We start from the raw sequence: 6,688 nt of genomic DNA, 5'->3' as shown, positions 1-6,688 counted from the left end.
TCTGCACTCACCACTGGACTCTTCCTTGAGGTCTACCAGCAGGTGCCCTCTAGGGGGCAGGGGTGGGGGTGGCAGCGTGGGTGGGGTTAGAAAGGACCTATGAGCTTTCCTGGCCCGTGGGACACTGGGGACTGTTGTGGTGCCGTGTCCCCACTGGCAGTACTGACAAGCGCCGTGTCTCTGTGTGGATTTCTAACACATGGAAAAGTGGAGCCAGGCCCACGCCAGAGACAAGAGATCAAAGCAAGAGGAACAACCTTCTTTGCACCGGCCAAGACCCAGTGCATGGAGCTGAGCTCTGCAAAAACTGAAAAGGTGAGGCAGAAGTGTCCGTCTCTGAGCCAGGCTGGACGAAAACAGACTTGCTGTGGTTCCAGGAGGGACTGTCCAGTCGTTATCAGGGCTTTCCCTAGTCTGCGGCTTACTTTTGCTGGGTATGTGGTGCACCGTTGCAACATCAATAAAGCTATTTAACGTAGCTCTGCAAAGAGCGATGGATCCAGAACTGAGGAAGTGGAGGGCGCAGCTAATGACCTGCATCGAACAACCCTTTGATTAAGGAGGAATGGACTCCCCGGAGGAATGGGGGGATGACCGAGCCACCTGTGGAACCAAGGACAGAATGTCACTGAAGACTTTCTGACAAGTGCCCTTTCCTGGGAACGCTCTACTGGAAGAAAACTAAAGCTTATTTCGCCACCAACTCCTTTAAGCAGAAATGAAGTCTTAGCGAGTAAAATAACCCTGATTAGCACAACACTGCAGAAAAGCCTCAAGGGTCTGATTTCACCGCCCCTCTGGACTTTCTCTTCAGGCAGTTAAGCGTTCACAAGAAAATCCCTTCTCTTTATGTGGCTTCTTCAGCCGCATCACTTTGTGAAACAATTTTTAAAAGACGAAACACAATAACCCCCCACACTTGTATTGCTCTTATCTGTGATGCCTCTTGCAAGTTCCAACTAATCTTTAATGTGCTTAATTTCTCCCCACCCCCCAAGCCTCAACCATTAAATTAAAAAAAATAATAATAATAAAGAGGGAGAGGGGGAAAAACAGACGTCCCTTGTGTTACTCAGCAAGAGTGTGTGATTTGTAAGATTTTAAAAATCCTTCCAGCCCTGCTTATTTTGACAAAACTACTTAACACTTCAAGCAATGAACTACAGGGCATAAATGTATAATCTGCAGAGAAAACCTTAATCCTCTACAGTAACCTATTTGAATCTCCTCAAACACATTTCCGTGTGTAGGCCTGGAGAATTAAGTCAATTGTTTGATCTGAGAAGAAAGGCAATTAGGGCTCTCTCTTGATCTTTCTGGTTGAATTCTAGTCAGGGGCAGTCACTGTTCTCAACAGCTCCATTTGAGACCCCTATTATTATAATAATAGAGGTGAGCATTAGAATCACTACAGTTAAGGGTCTTGCTGCATTTTCATTATGAGTTGTTTTATCTGGGAGTTTTCTATTGTGATGGGCTAATATTCAGCATACAAATGATTAGCTAGCTGTGGATTTTTTGTTTGTTTGATTTTGTTTTGTTTTGTTTTTTAAACTCCATTTAAAGCTTCCTCCTTAACCAGACAAGTATTTCAGGACAAATGGGAGAACATTTGGAGAAGCAGCTATTTGAGTGATGGGACAGCTGTGTTCACTCAGCACCGGGTTACTGGCAGAGATCTGACAGGGGTCTCTTCAAAGGGACATCTCTGGGGCCTCTGAGGGTGCAAGACAGAGAGGTAGAATGTAGTTGGGGGGAATGTAGTTGAGGGAAAAGTAGGGGTTCTGCCCTCGTTTGCTTATAGCCGCTCCCAAATTCCCAAATAGAAGCCGCAATCTAGCTGGAGGTGCCTACCGGAGCGATGTTTACATAGTGCAATGATATGAGATGAAGTAAGATCATTAGACCACAGCAAAGAATATTGGAGAGGGAGTTGCTGCTGTAGATTATAAGGTCAGGTGACTAAAGCCTGCCCCAAGCCACCATCACTGATGACCACACCTCGGGCTTCTGTGGCTCTATCTCATGATCTAGAACAAAGCTCCTGGAGCTAATCTTTGTCTTGTCCACATTATGTGAGCTGCCCGCCTTGGAGAGCGGTGAGAACATCAGCTCCGGGAAGACAAGAGGGGTCGAGCTGGTTCCTCTGCTTCCTGCAGGATCCCCGTGATCCCCGTGGGCTTGTGTTGTCCTGTTCTGGCCTCCAGCTCCTGACCAAGTCCAAGTGTAGGAGGTCCCAAGAGGGTACAGATGCCGTCTCCTATGTGTCATTCTTGTTGCCTCAGCCTCAGAGTTCCTGCAGGAGGGTGCTTGGAACAAGCTGGAGTTGTGCTTTAAGGTAGCTGAGGCTTGTGGAAGAATGGCAAGGAGGAGGCTGGTTATTTTCATTCAGTCGACAGTGACGGAGAGCCCACGGTTCAAAGGTAATTTCTGATGGTCCTGCCTGCCAGGAGTTTGTGGTCCAAGGGGGGCAAGATCGGCGAGTCAAGACATAGTAACAAGATGGCGTGACAAAGGAGATTAGGAAAGAGCCCAAGGATGTACACTTAAATTTAAGGTTCAAGGAAAGGCTTACAGGACACAGTTCCTGAGTTGGTGCCCAAAAAATGAGTAAGCTGTAATTAGCAAGGAGGTGGCCTATTCCGGCAGCACAAAATCCCGGAGAGAAACGTAAAATGTGTTCGAACATCTGCAACCTGTTCAGTCAGGATGGAGTTGGGGGGCAGGGAGGGGGGGCGGCGGTGGGTGAGAGGGAGGAGGTAGCAGAGGCGCTAATGTCCAGTTGTTAGGAAATTTAATTCCCTGGTAAGGAATCTGGTCTTTATCTTATAGGCAATGAGGAACCCATAAAATATTTTAAACAGGATAGTAACATGAAGAGATTACCCTTTAGATAAAGAGAATATATTTGTTTTCTATTGCTATATAACCAATGTCCACAAACTTAGCTGCTTAAAAAATACCTCTCGCCTAGCCAAACTGAGACATAAAATAAACCACCACAGCCATCTATTACCCAAAAGAATTTGAGAACTGGAACTATTAAAATAATTATTATTGGGAAGGGAGGGCTAAAATTACATTTGCCACAAATTTTGAACCTAAATTTAAAATCAAGCCTTTAGATCTAATACGGAGGAGACAGGGAAAAAGCAAGCAAAACCACAAGAAAGCTGGTTATCACATCCAGAAGGTGGGAGATTCTATGGAACAGCTGACTAGGTTTCTTCAACTAGTTATGAAGAGAAAGAGGACTGGCAGGGTGTTCTAGATTAAAAGTGACTTAAGAGACATAAAAACCAAAGGCAATGTATGGATCCTGCTCAAATAATTGCTTGGACAAACCCAGCTGTACGTTTGAATATGGACTGGTTACTAGGAATTATTAAGGAGTTCTTGATGATTTTGTTAGGTGTCATGATGATATTGTAGTTGAAAAAGAAAACAATATATTTTACCTGAAAAAAGGCTTTTTTGTCATGGGGAAGAGAGTCAACAGACATGGGGGCTGATATCATCTCCCAAGATCAAACTGAGGTTTGACGTCCTCTGATTCCATCCTTCCTCCAGAAGGAATGAGCCTCTCCCTCTCTCGGATCCTCTCTGTATGGTACCTTACATACACGGGTGTATGTGTTTCCTTTTCTAAAGAGCGAGCTTCTTGAGGACAAGGACTCTGCTTAAATCTTCCATGCCCAGGACATAGTAGATGCTACAAACACTAATAAATCTCAGAATGAATGCTCTCCAAACCCCTAAGTCATAGATATGAATTTACTCTATTTCATGGTCATTACATTTTAACATTTTAAAATATGAGTTGGGCATTTCTGACCCATAAATAAAACATATCAAAATTAAATAAGGAACATTATCTAGTTCAGTATAGCATCTAGTAACAGGTGGGTGAACATGTTCTTTTTTATGTGATTGGGCTGGCAAATATTTAATTTGGGTTGTTCAGTGCCTGCCTCAGAAGTAGTTGTGTTAGTTAAGGTGATGCTAGCTGCTATAATAGATAAGCCCCCAAATCTCAAGTAGCTTAACACACAGCTATTTGTTTTTCACTTACATAAAGTCCAAGTAGGAGCCCCCTATCAAAGGAGGGCAAGTGGTGGGATAGGGATAAAGGCTCTGTTCCATGCAGCCATTCACATTCTCACTGAAGGTGGCTTTCAAAGTCCCCCTCCCTGGATACCAAAATCTAGTCAGTAAATTGGAGAGGAGCTATTGACATTCAACGCATGGGAACTAGCCACTAAACCTCACTTCAATGCAAAGAAGCTGGAATGTTGGGCAGGTACTTCCTGAACACAACTCTACAGAGCAAAAACCCTTTGTGGCCAGTTATCTCCTCCACAGGTTGTTCTCTTAAATGTTCTGATATTTATGAAAAATAAATTATTATAACGTCTAATTATGCTTATTTCATCCCTCATAAGATAGAATAAATAATAAGGGTCCAGTGAAGAATCTGGGGCTAATAGCTATAGGGAACTTGTGTGCAAGGCTTTAGTAAATACATTGTTACTCCCAGTTGAGAACACTCTCATGTGAAACCTGCGTAATTCACAAAGGGTCTTCTTCACTTTGTAGAAGGTCATTACAGAGAAATGTCACAAAACATTACAAAACTTAAGGAAGACGATTGAAATAATTCTCAAACAGCCCATTGGTTTAAGAAAATCTCATCTAAAGATGAAATAGCTCAGATGAGAGCAGAGTTCCTTCTCTGGTATACATGTACCAAATGTGTGACATCTATAGTTTCAAAGTGCTACATCACTGGAATGGTGTCCTGTCTCTAACATAGGAAAACCAGTGTTCTCCTTTGCAGATGTACAAATGGCACTGAAGGTTTGGAGTCCATTTCTAATCTGTACTTCGGCTCAAATATCCTTATTGGGCTGCAAAACCATGTATCCAACTGTTTATTCAACATCTCCAGAGACATCCCTCAGGCCCCTCAAGTTCAACAGCAAACTCAACACCTTTCTTTCTAATTCTGCTTTTCCATAAATGGTTTGTAACCTGATTGTATAAAATTTAGCCTGGTGTTCCCTCACTTCACTTCTCCTACCTCAGTGGTTCTCAACCTGGGGTGACTTTGCATCTAGGGGATATTTGGCAATGTCCAGAGACTTTCAGTTGTCACAACCAGGGGAAAGGATGCTACTGGCATAATGGGTAGACACAAGGAATGTAACTAAATACCTTACCCTCCCTCCTGCCCCCAAGGAAGAATTATCTAGCCCCAATGGTCAACAGTACCAAGACAGACACCCTGCTCTACTCCACATCCTGAAAGCTCTACAGCCTATCTTTCAAATCTCTTCTATCCCAGCACCCCCATTCCCAATGCCTTGTTACAGGCCTTCATTACATCTCCCATGGTATACAGTGGGATCCTAACCCATTTTCTTGTTACCCAATCCTGTTGCTCCTTTGGAAAGACCTGTCCTCCCCCACCTTGCAAGCGGTCTCTCATCTTTAAGGTTCAGTTAACTCCCCAAATATTAAACCTTAATGCGAACCTTCCCAGTGTGGTCTACTCTCCCTCCTTCCCCTCCAGTCTTAGTTGGAGACCCTCTGTCTATAGACACACCATTACCTGTTTCCCAAACTAGACCCAAGTGACTTGTGAGAAGGAATCTTCATATTCAGCCTCCATAAATAATAATGCAGTTGAAATAATATATGAATGTACTCTCACTGGCACTTCTCGTGATCAGAATAAGGTGAGAAGGCTGGACTGGCTTGGGTAGGTGGCAGGGTGGACGCTGTGGTCACAGTGGCCTGCTATGTTGAGTTGGTCAACGTGCCTAGTCACAGAATGTGGCTGCTGGCCTCGTTATTGCTCTACAGAGCCCCTGGAGCTAAACTGCCCTGATGGTGTGTTTGATGTGTTTCACTGTTAGGTACTCTAATGGACTTCTTCAGGTTTCAAGAACTATTAATATGGAGAGAGTAAAGGAAAAAGGCCAGAATATTAGAGAAAAAGTCAAAGTCCATTAAAAAGTCCCAAGCAGCATGTGGCTCTGGCATTTTTTTAATGCATAAAGACTAGTCAAAGTACTCGTATAAAAATTTCAAATATCTTCCCTTGTAACAGTCTCAAGGCCACTGATGAATCCAGCATTCCTTCCCGTCCAGTCTTGCTATCTGTGTGGAGGGGGAGCACGAGAACACCCTTTTCTTACAGATACCATCTTACATTTTATGATTAACAAATTAAGAAGCCCTAGACAGGTCTTCTCTCACTCCTCTGTGTGTGAGTGTGTGTGTGTGCATATGTGTGTGCAACATTTACGACAACAGATTGCTTACAACCTACACATCTTTCATTAGTCAATAAATTACAGTGTATCTACAATTGGTACTTAAGATATGCATTAATATGCAGCCATCAATGTAAATGTAAATGTGGATTCAACACAGAGATATGCATGATGTATTAGTTAATGAAAAAGGAAGTCTATGGAAACCATATGTATGGTATCTAATTGTTAAGGCATACTTGAGTGCATATGTGTACATGTGTTTATATACAGAAGGTCTGACAGTATACAAAAGTTCTTGGTGATGGAATCATGGGTGATTTATTTTTCTGCCTATGTTTCCTACTTTCTCCACAGAATTTCCAAAATAGCATATGTTTCTTTCTCCTTCTAATAAAAGTAATATATTC

The sequence above is a fragment of the Lynx canadensis genome, chromosome A1 (genome assembly GCF_007474595.2).
Source record: "Lynx canadensis isolate LIC74 chromosome A1, mLynCan4.pri.v2, whole genome shotgun sequence".
Classification (NCBI taxonomy): domain Eukaryota; kingdom Metazoa; phylum Chordata; class Mammalia; order Carnivora; family Felidae; genus Lynx; species Lynx canadensis.
Note: the sequence above shows the minus strand (reverse complement) of the source record.